Here is a 20,930-nt window from a genome sequence, read left to right as displayed (position 1 = left end):
TTGATGATTTATAAATTTGATTTTTCTGATACCGGTGTGTATAAGTGCGTTATTGAATACTCAAAAACTGGGAGATAAAAGCACAAAAACCAATTTTCATCACTCATTTCTTGGAAGGTAAATGCTTATAAGAATCGATTTTGGTAGTGTTTAGAAGTAAAAAAAACTTTAAATTATGGATCGGATTCCATCCATTTTTACTACAATTTATGTAAAGTGTTATAAGTTCGATATATATTTAATGATTGTACATTAATTTTCCAAAATCCATGAAATCACCTTTCCAGCTACCAACATACAGCTCACCGCCATTGTTTCCGCGTTAAGCCTGCAGTGTTAAAATGTTGAAAATCAAACTTGTCTGCAGATATAAATTTATCATTACGAAATAATTTTGATTTATTATTATTATATACAATAACTAAATACATACATAGATATGAATAAATTTAATTAATAGCGTTACACAATTAATGAAATTAGACATTCCGTGAAGTCAGAAAACGAGATAACCTTATGTCAGAAATTAGAAAGGTTTTGTTGTTTTCTTTACAAGTCATAGAACAAATAATTTTAAAAAATCAAAAGTGTTGAATGATTTCTTTAATCGTCTGTGAAAATATTGAAATTACAAAATGCTACAGTGTTATAGCAGAAAAATGTTTCTTTTGTTACAAACACACAGTAAGTTCTGGTATTCAGAGACATTGTTTAGCCACTTTTCACATCCAAGCGATGAAACGATACATTCTTATCATTTGAAATAAGAAAGTTTGAAGAGCTTATTTGATTAACTATATCTGTTACTGAGCATATCTTTAATTTTGATCTGAGTGTAAGACTAGAGGGAAGGCAGCTAGTCATCACCACCCACAGCCAACTCTTGGGCTACTCTTTTACCAACGAATAGTGGGATTGACCGTCACGTTATAATGCCCCCACGGCTGAAAGGGCGAACATGTTTGGTGTGATGGGGATTCGAACCTGCGACCCTCAGATTACACGTCGAATGCCTTAACACATCTGGCCATTCCGGGCCTTTAATTACAAAAATTTGCGTTTTTCATATAGCAAAGCTACAAAGGGATATCCGCTGTACCAACCGAGGGGAAATCGAACCCTTAACTTTAGCATTGTAAATCCTTATTTATTATTAATTATGAAAATACATTGAGTTGAAACCTCCTGTGACCTACGATACAATAGATAAAGAACAAGATAAGCTATATTTGTTAGATTTTGTTTATACCTTACAGGATTTCCAATGTATGAGCTTTCACGAAGAAAAGTAGTTAATAATTTGTTATGAGCCTAAAGTGTCATATCAGGTCAAAAATTACTCTAGTGGCCCAGCAAACTGTCTGCGTGATTCCAATGCTAGAAACCGGGTTTCGATATCCGTGATGGGCAGAGCATAGATAGCCCATGATGTAGTGTTGTGCTAAATTACAAATAAATAGTGCAAAATATTATTTCTTATGTCAACAATACTTGAACTACGAACCATCTTATACTTTATTTTAGCATGCGTACAACCTAATGAAAACTACCAATGTCCTGAAGGACTCACACTGAGACATAACCTGTGTTGTAAGTTGTGCTTTCCTTCAAAGCGTTTATATGTGTGATCAGTATTTGTGAATTCTAATTTTAAATAAATCGAAAAGGAAAAACTGTTTCGAACAAACTAAGCAATAAATTAGTTATTATATACTTCATCTATTATTTTATTTTAATTGTCAAAGTTAACATTGTAAACATTTCAATTTTTTCTTAGATCCAAGTCAACCAGGAACGGAGGAAGAAACATACGTTCCTTCTCCAAGGAAAAGTAAGTTATGCTACATATAAGATTACGTAAAACGTACCTTTAACGTGAAATAATATGTGTGGAAAGGTTGTTGACAAAATGTCGTGATGGAAAAATATTACTGTGACGATGTTTGTGTTGACGAGTGTTGTTCTTTCTTCCCATTAAATTTCTTCAATCCCTTATTCATGAAGGTAAAAAATGTAGTAATGTGTGAAGACCCGATCTCTTATAATATTCCAGTACATTGTGGACATTATTTTCTATTCTAAATAATAAATATCTTACCATTTCACCACTCATAGCAACTCAGGTAAAACACGATTCACCAAACCACGTCTATCATTCCCACTAATTCACTGTTCACAGTTTGAGCTTTTCTGTTGTCTGAAGTAAGTTTATGGACCAGTAATTGTATGCCATAAGTATTTTCCTCCTCCTAGTATTGTTGTATTATTTAAACCTTGACTATTTTATAAAAAACTGGTTGACTCGAACAGAGTTTTACATTAGTTTACAACAAAAAGACCGTCCATGTACTTTCCCTTTGAATTGTTACCAATAGTTTTCCAATATATTCTCTTTCGTTTGTAGTTCATTTAGACACTAATTACAGATTTCTTTGAATAGTGAAACATATAAACAGTATTCAGTTTACAAATTGCTAGTAAGTCAGTGTCGACAATCATACATCCTTGGAAGTCTGAGAACTTGTTACTTTTGCCTTTTGTCTTGTTACAAATATATATAACTGCTGTAATGGTGGTCAGTCACGTGACGCATCAAATGATCATCCTGATTTGATATAAAACACAGTCAGTGTATTTGATTGTCATAAGATATGATAAGTAAATATCTTTACTTGGATTATCAAGGAAAAAAGTAAATCTAAAGTGATACTTTACACTTCTTTACCTGTACTGTTTTATCCATGTGCATTAAACTTATACGTGTTTCAATAAATAAATAGAATAAATATTCTATTTGAAAATAGAAGAAATAAATAACTCAGAACGCTGTGGTTATCTTGTTATTTTCACTGTAAGTATACCAAATGAAACGTAGCCTTCTCCAATACTATCATATAACAAAAACAAATTGCACTTGACTAACTAACTTTCTTTTTAACTTGTATTTTTCCATTTCAGCACCATCCATGTCAGAACATACGATTCCATTGGTAACTGCTGCAGTAGGAATACCACTTTTGTTAATTTTTCTAAGGTAAGAACAAAACAGTATTTTTTTATGTTTTGTTGAATAGATCTTAATATAATTTCTAAGTTATTAATAGTTGAACCATGTGTGTATATACTTAATAATGAATTTAAAGGGGCTGAGAAATAAAAAATATATTAGTTACTTTATTTTAATTAGAATGATAAATATTCAAAAGGTTACAAACGCTTGCATTAATAAGAAATATATAAGGGAAATTAGCATCATTAGTTTACAATAAAGTGTATTTTAAGTGTGGAGATTCACTTAAAGCTTAAATTGTGGATCACTTTTTACAATATTACAAGTTCTTCTGATGAAAAACATTCCTTGTAAGTATGTTATTGTTCAACCTGTTTTTTTATATGTAAATACAATAAGGTACTGTGCGTGTCAGTAGAAATACTTGAAATTGAAACGTGTAAAATATGGGTAACCTAAATTATTACAATTCGAGTACTTGAGATAAATATAAAAGGCATTTTCATTCAAAAAAGTTCTTTAACTAATTAATGATTTTCAGTTTATTTCAATATGGTCTTAAAATTGAAATTTATCAGCGAGTATAATAATTATTCAATTATCCCTCTTGAGCTATAACATTTTATTCCTGTTTACATTTGTTATCTTTATTTTAAAGAGATGCAGCAGGGGTCAACTTGCCATGTCCACCGTGGGGAACTGAACCCGCCTATTTTAGTGTTATATGTTCATATACTTACTAACGTTCCACTGGGAGAGAACGTCCCTGTGGCTGTCGTTGTTAAATATTATTATTTCTAGATTATAATTATATTCCATTTTTAATTGACATAACACTGATGTACAAATAAGAGTCAAATTAAATCATCCATGTTATTTATTAGCGCTTTTCTTTTGTAGTGTCATTATTTGGAAGTGCAATTGTTGTAGATGTAAAAGAGTAAAATCAGCTAACACAGAAGACCATACAAATAAAGATGATAGAAAAAAAAATTAAATATTCACTTGTACCACAAAGAGATGAAGATCAGTCTGTTAATACAAACGAGAAGAGAAAATGTAAAAGTGTAAAAGAGAAGAGGGCCAAAAACGTTCAGAATTTTCATCTTCCTGAAGTAAGTATTGTGATAACGGGAAATGTCATCACATTTCATACCGAGTGTCTGGGACTTACAACGCTAGAAACCGGCTATCGATAGTCGTGGTGGGTAGAGCACAAATAGACGAACATAAGAAGAATGTAATATACCTTCAGTCACATATATTTACTTACTTTCTATACATTTTATGCTGGTGTTCTGCGTGAAGTTTAGACACCGTTATAAATATAATGTATTAAGGCTATAAACTTTACACTCTAATCTTCCACCTTATAAGAAACGTTTAAATTTAATGGTATCGATATATTTTAGAAGGAAATTGACTCTGTTTATGAGTCATGTGTTTTCACAGTTTAAATGGATACTTGATAACAGCTTCTAGAGACGTATGAACAACAAAACTGTGTAGATATATACATATAATACAGGTTTCTTCTTTATCATTGCAGCCATCTCAAAACATTTTCCAAGGGAAATTGTTGTACTCTATTGACTCTGTTTATGAGTCATGTGTTTTCACAGTTATTGACACAGTTACGGATGAATCTTAACTTGGTATAGGTATACAACAACAACTTTATGCCATGTCGCTTAGCAACAAAAGTATAACCTGATATTCTTGTTAATCTATGTACTCAAAGTATAAAGTGAAATGTATGAACAACAAAACTGTAAAAATTACATATTTTCTACTGTATTAACATTTGGGAAGATATATGAAAGATGCTTCTTATATGACCATTTTAAAACGGTTCCGCTTGGATAGAAGCTGTTTCAAATTATGGTTCTAAGCCCGCTACGGGGAAAGGAAGGCGTTTTATCAGTATTTTATCTCATGGTTTTCATTGATCTGGTCACATATAAGGGAGACAATTATTCATGTCGTTAGATAACTTTTCATTAATTATGAAGTTACGTAAATTCCGTCCAAGGGACTAGCACTTGCGCTAGTATATAATACCATTATATTCATTATATATAATAGCATTATATTCTTCATTACCATTCAAGCCGTCTCCAAACCTTTAATAAATGTTTATTCTATAGATTTGTACTGCATGACTCTGTTTATGAGTCATTACCTCGTAAAGTTGGGTTGTACTCATTCCATTTAGTAGTAGAGAGACATATATACGTATGATGTATAATGTGAGGACTTCCATCCTTCATATACTACAACTGCTAATTTAGTTGTGTAAGACTAGAGGGAGGGCAGCTAGTCATCACCACCCACCGCCAACTCTTGAGCTATTCTTTTGCCAACGAATAGTGGGATTGACCGTCACATTATAATGCTCCCACGGCTGAAAGGGCGAGCATGTTCGTTGTGACGAGGATTCGAACCCACGACCTTCGAATTACGAGCCGAGCGCCTTAACCACCTGGCCATGCCGGGACATTTATATTTGCTTATTTTCTTTTGCTGTTTAACAAACCGGCATTTGCCAAATTTTCTTTGCTTCGATAACTGTAGAACTTTGATGTATCTTATCTGATGTTCAAACACCCCTTTCGTCATGCCAAAATTTTAAACAGTAGAAATTCTCTAACAAGTTTACATTTATGCTAGCTAGAAACTTTCTAATTAAAACACTGGACTCATTTACGCACCACATAGAGTTAAAATGTATTTTATTTTACTTTTATGAAGCATTATTATTGTCGTGTTTGTATTCTTTTGCGCTTTAGTTCATATCGATATTGATGAATTTCGCAGCGCCATCTCGATGTTAAACTGTTTCCAAACAAATATTAAAATATTCGAATTTTAAATACAAAGGCATCCATAGATTAAGGACATCTGGTGGAGCCCAGTAATAGGACCGAACACTAATATCTCTAAAAGTCTGGTATTAATGCTCTTGGTGAGCAGACACAGATTGTCCGTTTTGAAGTTTTCTGATAAAAAAACAACAACAAAACAACGTAGAGTAAAATTCTCGATAATTGCAGCAACTAAATTAAAATATACATCACGCAATTTATCATTCTTAAAAGTATAGTTGTTGGTACCAACGTTTTTTTATTTCAATTTCTTTTTTAGTTTGATTATTTTTGAAATTCTCAAATTTCTAATAACGCTTGTCAGTAATTGTTTACACTTTGTTCTGTTTGGTACTGGAGACATATCGTACTTTCTACAGAGTTTTTCCCAGAAGTAAAGTTGTAAATATTTCGACATGCACAAGATAAACATTCCCTTCCCTTTTACTTATTAGAAATCAATTTATAGAGTCAATTAGTTTGCTCAGAATTTGGATATTTCAATAAAAGTGTTGTTCGAAAACGTATTTGAATTGATGTCCACTAAATTTATATAGCCAAGTTATCGGTAGTTTCATTGTATTAATTTTCAAGAGGTAATTTCTATATAATGATAACTAACATCAACCTATCCTGATTCTTGTTATTTTAGAAAGAAACAAAGGCGAATGTTTTCACCAATAGGAAGGACATCCAAAATAGCAATGCCTCAAGTGAAATAACAAACATTATCACAAGTCTTGAAGGATCACATGCCAAATATTTTATAACAACACAGCCTCATAAATATAAACCAATTATCTCATATATATCAGAAACTCCGTTAACTGAAAGGAAGAAGGTACCTTCACCTTGTAGACGTCACAACAAATTTACGAAATACAAATCAATGAGACCTCTCTACTTCAAAGAACTGCGAGATTTGTTTAACGAAAGGAAATCCTCAGAGTCAGAGGGTTCTGAGGACTAGAGTCGACAGACAAATTGAGAAACGTAAGCTCCTGAAACATTGTTAGATCCACAAGAATTTTTTGACTAGTGTTTAACCGAATTAGAAAGCCAGATGCAAGACAACAACAGAATAACTTCTATGATCGGACGATTTTCTTCACTAATAAGAGACAATGACTCTCGATTTATGTTTTCTTGTCCCGGACTTTCACAAACTTCACATCGATAAAAAAATTAAAATAAAATGTATGTAAATAGAAAATAAAAAGTTATAGAGTATTTAAAAATTGCCTGTTTTATCGCTTTAAAAATCCATGTTTGTTTCAAAGAAAATGATTATTTATTACAAAAGCTTTATAAATTATAACTTCACTGTAGACACACAAGTTGGGGAAAGAATGATTTCAAATTAGTAATTAATATTTTTTGGATATACAAAACTGTTTAGTTTAAGAGTTATTATTCAATTTATTTGGTGAGTTAATATTTAATGATTTAAAAAAATAATAGTGATTAATTAAGTTCAGTTGTATGACGTGGCAAACAAACAAACTTACCACGTTATACAAACAAACTTACCACGTTGATAGCCCTCGAGTAGCTTTGTGCTAGCCGTCCCTAATTTAGTAGTGTAAGACGAGAGGGAAGGCAGCTCGTCATCACCAACCACCGCCAACTCTTGGGCTACTCTTTTACCAATGAATAGTGGGATTGATCGTCATATTATATGCTGAGGGCGAGAATATATGGGGAACCCGCGACCCTCGGAAAATCAGAAAATTAGTCAATGAGAAGACGTGAAGTTAGCTGGTGGAGAATAAAAGCATCTGGCGATATGATAAAGTTAGTTTCAAAGTTTAATAAATATAATAATTTGTATTGAGATCTATATTAATTGAATTCTCTGTGGATTTTGATGAGAAGTAGACAATTTTTAAAGTTATGACCAAATCTTGTAACCCATGGGGTACTTACTGAGAAATAATAGTACTGTGAGAAAGTAAGTAGAAAATCAATTATAGTCAACAAGTGGATATTTGAAAATAAAGATTAATTATTTAGAATACAAGGACATGGTGTAAATAATTTTTGTACATACTGATGAAGATATTATTATTTAAAACAAAAACTGGTAGTTGACTAGAAACAGGAGTCCACCAAAGGTGACATGGGGTTGCAAGGACATTTATAAAATATGTAACGTTGCGAAGGAATGGAAGTCCATTACTAACAAGATAGCAGATCAGTATAAATGCTATAACAACTTTTATAGATTGTTGTTAACCATTGCTCAGCATAGAAGCTCATCAATAAAAGGTGCCAGATTTCTTGAAGGAAGCCTATGGTTAAACAATCACGCCAATCAACTTAAGGACAATGGATCAACAGGAGTGATTGGAGCGTGGTACAGATATTCAGAGGTGTTACTGCAGGAGATTTATTGATTACAAGATTAATTAATGATGTGATTAATATATGAGTAATACTTTATTTAATTAAATATTAATAAATTAATTAGGTGATTGATGGGCATGTGATATGTCCCAAATTAAATAAAGATAAATGCATACAATGTGGAGAATGGAACCAAATTTAATATCCATATTTTTTCTTCAAACATACTAGCTAGTAGAAACTCAGATACCAGACCGAAAGAAGATTTATCAGGCACCATTGGTGGTCATGTCACTAATGTCAGAGTAAAGAGCTGCTAGCAAGTGAAGACATCAAAACAAGACGAGTGTGTCAACATTGATCTTTTCATATTATAACACTAGATTTGTAGTTTTCTGAAAGAGATTCACTTTAAAAGTATCTTATGATTGCAGAAACAACAATACACTATGATTTAACAGTAAACAAAGAGATGGTACCAAAGAATTCAGAAACAAAATATTTTACATTTTAGACCTATTTTTTTTATATGTATGAAAAACATATAAATATATTTATGAAGGTATGTGTTAATATGTGTTACTTAAACAATGACTCAATGGCTTTCACTTCTATATCTTACTAAGGTCACTTATGAATGCCAGAAAATAAGTTTGCAGTAAGCGTGAAGGCAGCCACAGATACACCCATTGCACCATCTTTGTACTAATGGGGAAACATCGAAAATAAACAAAGGGGTAAAGCACCTATAGAGCAGATTTAATTTGTACCAAATGGCATAGATTTTGCATTTATAATGTTTCATAGGTATAACACTTATCGATAATAAATCAGTTTACATTTCTGTAATTAATATATTGTATAACATATATTTGTAATAAACACAAAAATAAATCCGAACAAAAATTAAAGACGCTGCACCAATTAAAAGGATCCCCAGGATACAGGCTATAATGTGATATACAGTGGAGCCCCTCACTAACGACTTCAAAAATACCTCGACAAAAAGGTCGTTAATGAGTGGGAGTCGTTAGTGAGGGGTGGATACCCAATTCGTTACCAAGATTTAAATTATGTACGTTTTTATAATAGGCAAAGTGTTCAAATACCGACTGTATATACGTTTGTAAACTAAAGAAATCACTAATGTTCATGCAGACTTAAAATACGATCATAAAAGACATTTTCTTAAATCACTAATGCTTATGCAGACTTAAAATGCGATGATAAAATACATTTTTATAAAGAAATCACTGTAGAAGAAATGCTACACACGCACAAAAATGATCAAATACAGACTTAAAATACGATAAGAAACTACATTTTCTTAAAGAAATCACTAATTTTTGTTTGTTTTTTCTTCGAAAATTGTACAGTTTCAATGTCTTTGCTCACTGCTACCATGCAATCTACAATGTCCATTTTGCCGTGTTTGAGACCAAACTGTAAGAAGTTTTTCTGCATATGACATTGCAGTGGCACAGTCAATTGGCTCGAAAGACTCTACAGTTGTGTCGTCACATTCTTCACCATCATCACTCTCGATTTCTTCAGGACACGCGATAATATTGTCAGAAACTGAATCATCACAAACTGGAGTTCGTTGTCGAAGTTGACATATTCGCCAAGAGTTACAACATTCAAGACAGGCCTAAAGTCGGGGTCAGATTGGTTTTCTGAAACATTGTCTTCACTTTCGTTTGACACTTCGCCTAAACAGAAGTTAAAGCCGCATTTCAAGAAACACTTTTCAATTGTGGAAGTCTTAGCTCGAAGCCAAGCGACGCGTAACCACACAATTGCGTTCAGAAGAGTGATTTTTTGCACAACTCGGGACCTGTAGCCGTCTGGTCGTTATCCATGTGAAACAAAAGTTGTCTCAAGAATGTTTTGCGATACAGCAGTTTGACGGTCTGTATAACTCCGGCGTCACAAGGCTGTAGCTTAGAAGTTGCATTAGGAGGAAGTAAAACGATTTTTACATTAGATAGAGGGATTGCAACATGAGCAGTGCAGTTGTCGATAAAAAGCAGAACATTGCGTTTCTGAAGTTTCATTTTGTTGTTAAATTTTTTTGCCCATTCGGTAAATATGGGAATTGTCATCCAGGCTTTTCGGTTGTGATAATAATCTACACCCAATGAATTCATATCAGAATTACGAAAGCAACGCGGCTTAGCACTATGACCAATAACAAATGGCCGAACTTTCTCTCCCGACATGCTACAGCAAAGCATTACTGTAACTCTTTCTTTCGAAACTTTACACCGGATGTCGTTTCTCCCTTCTGACCATTGATTTCGTTGGAAGTGATCTGTATTGTATCCCAGTCTCATCAGCGTTAAATATGTCATTAGGGGAATAGCCTTCACAGATGATGGGAGACGATTAGTCCAATCTTCAACTGCTTCTTGAGAAACTTCAGCACTTTCACCACAGTGAATAGCTGCTTTGATATTATGCCTTTTTACGAATCTATCTAACCATCCATTGCTAGCAGAGAAGCCTTCATTGCCAAGCTGAGACGCCAATGTTAATGCTTTTTCTTGAATTAGTTTCCCGGTAGATTCCTGGATCTTGTATTCACAAACCACTGCCACACCTTCTCATCCAACTCGTCGTATAGGCATCTTCTCTTGTTCTGCTTTTTTTCTGGATTTTCGCCTGTTTCCCACTTTTTCAAAATTGTTTCTTTCTCTTTAATGATTGTCTGAATTTGGGTTTTACCAACTCCAAGATCCGTGGCGATTTTTATTGCAGTTTCCCCTTTGTCGTGTCGTTTAATGACGGAAACTCTCTCTTCTAGGTTAAGCAACTTTCTCTTCGACATTCTGGTGAAACATGAGTCTGTGTTATGAGGAATCTTCATATTATGCACACTAATCCTGTCTGTTAAATAATCCGATTCAGTGTTCCTAATTCATTATGTACTATAGAATAAGCGCACTGAGCGCATTGAGAATAAGATTAATTTACCAATGAAAATTAATCTTCTTTTCGATTCGACGCACTGGAAATAGATTTATTGTTGAAGTAGATTACGTAATACTGTTTAACTACGGAATAATTAAACTCCTTTGTAATATGCCATAAATGAGAAGGCAGACCGCTATGTAACTTCACAGAATATGCCACATAATAATGTCACTTAGTCGTTAGTGAGAGGTAAAATAATCAAAATTGTTCAATTTGGTAGGTCGTTAGTCGCGTTTGAGGGGAAGTCGTCCACGAGGGGTCAATTTAATGCAAACAGGGTACCGTCAAAAATTTTCCGGTCGTATGACAGGGGAAGTCGTTAGTAAGGGGGGTCGTTAGTGAGGGGCTCCACTGTATAAACTGTACTCTAGATTTTGAAGGTGACTGATGACGTAGAACCTACATTGTGGTTGGAAACACTGAGTGTCAGTTTTAACTTCCACTCTCCAGTCTCACATGAAGAAATTCAAGAGCAATAAAATAATCAAAATCAGTTGAAATTAGGACAGCGAGATGTGGGTGTTCGAGCCCATAACGACCCACATCTATATCACCCTTTACTACCAGCAAACAATTGTGGGCAAGTCACTGCTCTCCAAAGTGAAGAAGAAGAACTCAAAATAATAACATATCACCATATGGAGTAAGTAAGATAATCTTACCTCCTGAAATTGGCATTCCAGCCCCAAATATGAAGGTAAGGAAATAATTATTAGCCCAGCAGACAAGTAATATCAGAGTGAAGGGACCCAACCAGTTATTCAAAATAACTAATATAACTCTGAACCACCATCCACTGTATTGTTTGTTTGTTTTGAATATCGCACAAATCTACTTGAGAGCTATCTGTGCTAGCCGTCCGTAATTTAGCAGTGTAAGACTAGAGGGAAGGTAGCTAGTCATCACCATCCACTGCCAACTCTTGGGCTACTCTTTTACCAACGAATAATGGGATTGACCGTAACATTAATACGCCCCCACGGCTGGGAGGGCGAGCATGTTTGGTGCGACCGGGATTCGAACCCCCGATCCTCGGATTACGTGTCGAACGCCTCAGCACACTTGCCATGCCGGGCTTCCATCTACTGTAACTATCAATTTTCATACTATAATGGAGCACCACCGCTAGTACAGCGGTAAGTCTGTGCATTTACAAGGTTAAAATCAGCGGTTTGTTTCTCCTCGGTGAGCTCAGCAAATAGCCTGATGTAATTTTGCTATAAGAAAAGGACACACTTAACAATCATTTGTAGATGACAGTGTGTTCATCCGCATAAAAGTAGGTCGAAGTTGTTTAAATGAACTTATTAATAACTAAAAATACTCATGCTTGTTTGTTTGTTTTTTGAATTTCGCACAAAGCTACTCGAGGGCTATCTGCGCCAGTCGTTCCTGATTTAGCAGTGTAAGACTAGAGGGAAGGCAGCTGGTCATCAGCACCCACAGCCAACTTTTGGGCTACTCTTTTACCAACAAATAGTAGAATTGACCGTCGCATTATAACGCCTCCACGGCTGAAAGGTAGGGCCGTGACGATTACACGATTAATCGGTTACGGTTCGGTTACTGCTCTTAACCGGTTACGGATTTCCTAACCGATTAATCTAAGATTTTTTTCCGAGAAAAATAAACGAGGGGAAACAATACGATTGTCGACATGTAAATATTCCATTATTTGACCTTGACATCGGTATGTTTGCCTATCGTGATTTTACGAACTGCTTGCCTTTTTGTTTGGTTGAATTTTCGTTGTTGTTGTTGTTGACCTTTAGAGTTTTTGTTAACGTTTGGTGCGGCCGTCACGCGCAAATTCCTGTTTTGATATCTGATTACTTGAACGGCTAATGAACGCACGATGTCATCTGGCTTAGAAAGTGGTCGGAGATTTATTATCTGGGATCATTTTGACTTGACAGATTTAGATTTGAGTGAAAAAGATGAGCCTGTGGCTGGAAAACGACAAACGTCTTTAAAAGGCTGGCATACATTCGTATGCCGACAGGAAATAGCTACTTAGCCTCAGCATATCAAGAGTGCAAAGCAGAAGTTGTGGAAGAAATGTCAGGGAAAACAGTTGCTGTAACAACTGACCTGTAGACCAACTTGAAGATGAAGCCGTTCATTACACTTACTTGCCATTTTGTGACTGCGGAGTGGGAAGCCAAGACCAAAGTTGTTGCTACTCGGGCAATAGATGACCGCCATACAGGGGTGAACATAGCACAACATGTCACAGATATTGCTGCGGAGTTTGGGCTTGATACTATCTCTGCCCTAGTCACGGACAATGCGTCCAACATGAAAGTCGCTGTGAAGGAGGCCAAATTAGAACATATCTTTTGTTTCTCACATAGCTTACAGCTGGCTATCACTGATGCTCTTAAGGAACCAAACATCGCCAACGTTCTTGCTCCAGCCAGACGTTGAGTGAGCCACTTCGACCGGTCCACTGTAGCTACCCAAGCCTTGCACGACCACCAAACAAAAAAAATCGGCGTTGAACCTCGTATGCTCATACAAGAAGTTGCCACAAAGTGGAATTCCACATATCAGATGTTAACGCGACTTCTTCACCTCCGTGTGCCTGTTATGGTAGTGCTCTACGATGAAAGCAAAACAAAAGCGAAAGATCGTGCCAGCTTGGTTTTTGACGATGCCATGTGGAGTGTGATGGAAGGAGCAGTAGAGGTCCTCAAGCCTCTTGCACCGGCGACCGAGCTACTGACAAAGGAGAAAATTCCCACATCGAGCAGCATTTACACTGTACTCAAGCATATACTGACCAGGTTACATGAAGGTTAGGGTTCTCAGGGACTTCAAAAAATGGATGGCAGGAAAGCAGATGTGTTGACAACGCTGAAAGCAAGAATCGTGCAGGGAATGATGACTCGATTTCAGGTAGACAACTCCGGGGTTCCGACCACTGAACCAGGATTGTGGTCCCTCGCTGCAATATTGGACCCTCGCTACAAACGGCTGAGTTTCCTTCCCTATGACCTGAGAGAGAGGGTAGAGGATTATCTGAAGGAACAACTACTCCGTGAGAGCATATCTGAGCAAGACGCCACCCACGAACAGGAAAGCCCAAACATTTTGCTCACACAAGAACCAGTGGAGCCACCCACGACAGAGAGCCTGTTTGACTGTATTCAAGGTGATATAGCCTAATCACCATCCAATCGTCCCTATGTATCCATTGAGCTCGAATTGGAAGCATATCTATCTGATCCGATCTCCTCCTCTGATCCACTAGGCTGGTGGAGGTTTCAAGAGAACAAATATCCGAGGTTAGCTGCATTAGCTGAGAAGATTTTGTGTATCCCGGCGACTGAAATTTCATCCGAGAGGACATTCTCTGCTTCAGGACTAACAATGTCAAAACTCAGATGCAGTCTGGACCCAGAAAATCTGGATAAAATAACTTTTCTGCGCAAGAACTTCACTTTCCCAGAAAGACCAGCTCGGCCTCTGGCTGCCGCCCTTGGTGGATCTACAACCGTGAAATCTGACAATCTGAAAAGAACCCGGAGCTCTCATGACAATAATTTAAGTTCCAGTGATGAGCATAATTATTTTTTTTTGTTCTAAATGTTCATGGCAATTGATGAGTTTATGCCAGACGACTGTTGCTGTTTTATTGTTTTATTTTTTTCAGGAACGTTTTCAATTAATATTAATAGGACTTCTTTGTGAATGCTTGGTTTGCAATAGCCAGTCATATTGGTAATTCAGAATATTAATTCTGAATTAATCTGGTGTAAAAGTAAAGGCCCGGCATGGCCAAGCGTGTTAAGGCGTGCGACTCGTAATCTGAGGGTCGCGGGTTCGCATCCCGGTCGCGCCAAACATGCTCGCCCTTTCAGTCGTGGGGCGTTATAATGTGACGGTCAATCCCACTATTCGTTGGTAAAGAGTAGCCCAAGAGTTGGCGGTGGGTGGTGATGGCTAGCTGCCTTCCCTCTAGCCTTACACTGCTAAATTAGGGACGGATGGGGCAGATAGCCCTCGAGTATCTTTGTGCGAAATTCAAAAACAAAACAAACAAACAAGTAAAAGCAAAATTGCTTCCGTACAAGGTCTATATTAGTTTTCTGTAAAGAATTCATATTGGTTCATTTGGTTGATATAATTGTGCAATAATGAATATCGTGTTTTTTTAATAAAATATGTTGTGTTTTTTGAATAGTTGTTGTGTTATCATTTCGAACATGAATAACAGCTTTCAATGACCACCTGCCGGTAGTCTGCCACCTGGTCAGGACACTGAGGACAGTCCAGCAAAAAAAGTTCATGGATCTGCAGTTCGCAATTTCGCATAACACACAGCAAACTTCCGGTGGGGTGATCATCCGGGTCTCTCCTCTTCTGTTGGTGTCAGAAAAATCGTTCTTTTTCCAAGACAGGAGCGAACTTTTGAGGGCTGGGCAATATAGTACGATTAACCGGTTACAAAAGTCTGTAATCGTCGCAGCCCGACGATCGGGTGCGTTCTGATGAATTAACGATTACAATTTCACAAAAACGTGAACGCTAGCTTGACAATGAATGTGTTTTCAGAATCATTAAATTGAAAGCCATTCTAGCATGATTGTGAAAAAGTATGAAAAACAGCCTTTGTTAGCGCTCCATGGACACGCTATATGTTTGAAGTTAAGCACAAAGCTACAGATGATCTGACCACTACGGGTATCGAAATATAGATTTTATCGTTGTAAGTCTACAGACATATCGCTGTGCCACTGGACTACCATTAAAGTTATTTTTTAAAACATATATATATTTATATATTCTGTTCAATGATGTAATAAAGTTACTGAGTAAAAGGTCTAAATTTGCGCGCAAAGCTACACGAGGGCTATCTGCGCTAGCCCTCTTTAATTTAGCAATGTAAGACTAGAAGAAAGGTAGCTAATCATTACCACCCGCCATTAACTCTTGAGCTACTCTTTTACCAGAAAATAGTGGGATTTATTGAAGGTTTATAACGTCCCCATTGCAGAAAGAGCGAACACATTTGGCGAACTCCACGTTATCAGTGGAGCGACATGATGAATCTGAAATTTTGGTTAGCTTTATAACCTTACCTACATGATATTCGATAACTAAATATTGAACCTAAAACAAAAATCCTGATGCTTTGAAATCTCTATAAATGAGTTCATAAGTTCTATTCTATGAAATATACTGGACCTAACAAAATGTAAAAAATCAAACAAATAATAACAATAATAGTTATATTATCTGTGGATATAATCAACGTTACGAACCTCATAAGTTTATAATCTTCCTTTAGAAACAACATATTTGTGTATATTTCTAAAGTTATGAGATTTTGTTGGCTTTTGATCTCAGAAATAACGCCAGTTTTTCACCGGTAAGTTTGCAGGCTTATAAGGTTAACTTTTTGTTTCGATACCTGTGATTGGTATAATACAGATGGTCTATTGTGTAGTTTTGACCTTAACAACAATCAAATTACACCTCAAAGAAATTTGGGTTGGTTTCAGTTTATACATGTGGCAAATCATTTCTTGCTGTCTATAACATCAGTGTCCCATTTCATTTTTATCAATTGCTTTCCTCGCTTACGTTTCGTTATGATCATTGAAAATGTGTGGTGTTACAATTTCAAATAGGCCTAAACCTGAATGAATTTATAATTTATATTTAGACGTTAAATAAATGTCGATACGTATCCAAATTTCGGTATTTGCTAACAAGATTGATACACACAATTTTCTTTTTCAAAACACATATATTTTAAATTTCAGACAATAATACAACTTACAATAACGGTTATTACAAATGATGACTTATATAGAAAAGTTTTACAAACTTACAAAGAATAGTAAATCTTCTATCTCATTTGGAACTGGATATTTTTTCGAAGGTTCACGATGAGGGAATTAATTTGAGTTACTTTAAAACACCTAATTTAAATATGAATCAACTATATCAAATTATCGTAAATCACAGAAATTTAATCAGCAAAACGTAGAGGGCAAATTTAAAATAAGACAAAATCATTTTTTATGTTCTGTCCATAATAACGTTATTAGACAATCACACACACAATGAATTATAGTATTTTTGTTCCAGTTGTGTTTACTTCATATATTATTCCTTCTATCGTTTAGTGTAGCTACAAATAGTTAGTTACAATAAAACACTAATTCATCTTCTAGGTGATCACGTCTATTTTGAGTAAATATGTAGGAATTATGAAACTGATACCAGCTTCCCCAGCAACGACGTACAAATATTATTAATATTGCGGAAGATTATGTAAATTTATGATCCCCTCAGATGTATTCTCGTGATCTAACGGAATAAATAAATATCCTGCCACCAGCTTCATAAACAGAGACACGGGATAGTGAGTAAAAAATAATTATGTGTGTGTGTTTTCTTATGGTAAAGCCACATCGGGCTATCTGCTGAGTCCACCGAGGGAAATCGAACCCTTGATTTTAGCGTTGTGAATCCGTAGACTTACTGCTGTACCAGCGAAGAACAAAATAATTATTGATGTTTGACACCCAGTATGGTTATTAATAGAGAAAGATGACTTTGAAATGTTGTATTTTTTATCGAATTAACTTTTTTTCTTCTGGTTCTTTTTCCTGACTCCATTATTTGAAATAATTGATACTAATATATTTATGTTTTAGTGCTATTTAACATCAGTATCAAGTTCTAGACACGCGCGTATTTATTTAGATGTTGATGATTGGTTGAGTACAAAGACAAATTAATGACATCAGCATTAGATTGGATTAATTAATACGATCAAGATACTTGAACCGTGTGGCCCGGCATGACTATGTGGTTAAGATATTCGACTCGCAATCCGAGGGTTGCGGGTTCCAATCACCGTCACACCAAACATATTTAGCCATTGAGGCGTTATAATGTGACGGTAAATCCCACTATTCGTTGGGAAAAGAGTAGCCAAAGAGTTGGCGGCGGGTAATGATAACAAGCTGCCTTCCTTCTAGTCTTACACTACTAAATTAGGGAGGCTGGCGTAGATAGTCCTCGTGTAGCTTTGCGCGAAATTCAAAACAAACTAAATTCGAACCGTGAACGACATTTTATCCACCATGTGTTATTTTTATGTAATTATGAACAAAGAATCTTGTGAACTCACGAAATTATTTTTCTCACCAGTTATTTACTTGTTAAACTTTCTATGACTCATTTCACGTTTCTTTATCAGGAGGAAATAAATATAGATCATCCTTGACAACTTCTATTGGTGAATAAAACTCGCCATATTCCACTTAAATGTTCATTAAATTCACACACACACACACAAAAAGACAATTGCTTCTGTGACACATGTTCCCACTTTCTGCAGTTACTGCTTTACAATACACGTGTTTTACTTAAGTTCATGGGTCAAGCTTGGACCTGAGATTAATGTGCTAGATTGGAGGTTCCGTGGCTCACGTTCAGTTATCATCAAAATCAAAATAAAAAACACGCTCCGCACTTTTGAACTTTGGATGTATTATAAGAGTGACAGTCAGATCCTGCTATACGATCTCAAAGGATTTGTTTGTTATGAATTTCACGCAAAGCTATGAGAGGGCTATCTGCGAAAATATTCAATAAAATAATTCCATGATATACAATAATTATATAGATTCATGAGATGTTCTTTATATTTATTTGAGTTTATGAATACAATTATAATTATGACCATCATTCTACTGAAGACTCGATCACACGAGTGACAGATTCAGTACACTTTGATACCATGATGTGTAGAGTCACAAGATGCTCACAATCACCCGTAATACTGCTGTAATGCTAGAAAGCTGCCAACAGGGGCTGCGATTGGACGAGGTTTCTGTATTCCCACCTTCCTTCTTGGTGAAATATAAGATCGAATTTGAGTTTCTGAGCAGTTCCTCGCGGTCACGAGTATCGTAACGTTGTTTCTCGTTTCCATCCTTATAAGGTAAGTTATTTTTTAATTTAAAAATACAATGGAGAAAAAACCTTAAAGGTTTTATTCAACATTAGGAAAATTATGGTGTCTACAACAAAGGTAGATATGAGAAAATTATTAACCTTTTGTATCAGTCTAAGCCTCTTGTATTTTTAACTTTGTAAATATTATAACAATGGGTATATATTCTCCTATGACAGCAAGCATATATATGCATAAACTATGTTTATACACTTCGTAGACTGAGAAATACGTTATGTTTTCAATGACTTTACAGGTATTAAGTTTCAACGACATTATATATTATATTTTTAACAAATTTGTATATTATATTCTCACAAATACAACATTATACATTGTTCTTTTATATATATCTTGCTTATGTATAGGAAATGTTCGAACAATTTTTTTCCATATATGTCTTATGTAAGCAGCAGGCATTAGGGTTGTTACACAATATGAAGTATTACATATAACTTTAAATGTTACATAAAAGATAACATTACTTATCTACGACATAACTTTAAATGTTAACACAAGAGATGACATCACCTATCTACGACATAACTTTGGATGTTACACAAGAGATGGCATCACTTATCTACGACATAACTTAAATGTTACATAAGAGATAACATCGTTGATCTACGGCAAGCGCAGATAATCATTATGTAGCTTTGCGCAAAATTTAAAAAACAACAACAAAACAAATCACTGTTTTAGTAATTAATATCCAGGGATGAATATTTTTGTTATGCACCCGGGACCATTTTATTATTTTACAATTATATTAAGAACTTTAATGTTTCATAATCTAATTATATCAAAAATTTATCTTTAAAAAATCATCATATACGAGACATATCTATACCACTACTGAATAGTATTTCATGAGTGTAAGTAGATTTACTATACAAATTATCAAGAAAACCTTTAGATATGGGATTGAGAATGAACTTTCAGCTCCATTTATAATAAGATATTATGAAACTGTATTTATTTCTATCTTTTAACATGTTTAATTATTTGCATATCGACCCATCTCTTTGTACAGTTCATCTGTGTCTTTCTCACATTGCAGGCTAGTCCTCGAAAGAACAAAGTCAACAATAGACAAGAGGTGATACTTTTCTCACATTCCTCGCATCTGTATTTATTGTTCAAATAACAAGGCCAGTGGTACTTTACTTACTGGATGATAAAAGAAATATACAAACAATTCACAACACAAGTATAATAATGTGTTTTATATTTTAAAACTACTTATTAGAACACTATGTGTCTCTAATCATTTATTCAAATGACATACGAACGATGTGAAATATTATATCGTGGTCAATGTTGCTTCCTTACACCATATAGTTAAACATGAAACAATGAAAGAAAACTGTACTTTTTAAAACAAATTTGGTCACAATGAAGAACATTGTAAAATGTGTATTGCATGATAACAGTAGAGTCATAAATTAATTATAAAACACGAAGTACAAGTTCATGACTGGAATAAGAATCTTTCTTCCACTTTCACCAATATACTTAACTAAATGTTTTCAAACGAAACTTACTGGCTCATATCAACTTAATTTAGTTGAAAAGAAAATCTCTATAAGGTCAGGTGGGTTAAGGCGTTCGACTCGTAAACCACGGGTTCGAATCCCCGTCGCACCAAATATACTAACCCTTACAGCCACTAAGGGAGTTACTTAACATTTAAGAAGATCATTTGTTTTAAAAATTTATGCCAGGCCATGAGATTAATAAACCTGATAATAAACCT

General features: G+C 35.1%; 1 protein-coding gene and 2 long non-coding RNA genes across 5 annotated transcripts in view; 1 reads left to right on the top strand and 2 right to left on the bottom strand.

Annotated features, from left to right (window-relative positions):
• Nucleotides 1-20,930, bottom strand: part of LOC143256124 (exocyst complex component 6-like) — a 415,504-nt gene that overhangs the window by 12,700 nt on the left and 381,874 nt on the right. The gene's annotated exons all lie outside the window — the stretch shown is intronic.
• The window catches only part of LOC143256126 (uncharacterized), a 265,056-nt gene that overhangs the window by 85,086 nt on the left and 159,040 nt on the right, over nucleotides 1-20,930 (bottom strand). The gene's annotated exons all lie outside the window — the stretch shown is intronic.
• On the top strand, nucleotides 1,523-3,898 carry LOC143258056 (uncharacterized). Of its 2 annotated transcripts, XR_013032120.1 has the most exons (4): nucleotides 1,523-1,590; nucleotides 1,778-1,831; nucleotides 2,959-3,034; nucleotides 3,669-3,898. It is a non-coding gene; the product is annotated as an uncharacterized LOC143258056 (long non-coding RNA). The 2 variants fall into 2 exon arrangements; XR_013032121.1 differs by lacking the exon at nucleotides 2,959-3,034 and having other exon boundaries at nucleotides 1,541-1,590.

The sequence above is a fragment of the Tachypleus tridentatus genome, chromosome 7 (genome assembly GCF_004210375.1).
Source record: "Tachypleus tridentatus isolate NWPU-2018 chromosome 7, ASM421037v1, whole genome shotgun sequence".
Taxonomy (NCBI): Eukaryota; Metazoa; Arthropoda; class Merostomata; order Xiphosura; family Limulidae; genus Tachypleus; species Tachypleus tridentatus.
Note: the sequence above shows the minus strand (reverse complement) of the source record. Positions and strands in the feature narration are given on the sequence as shown.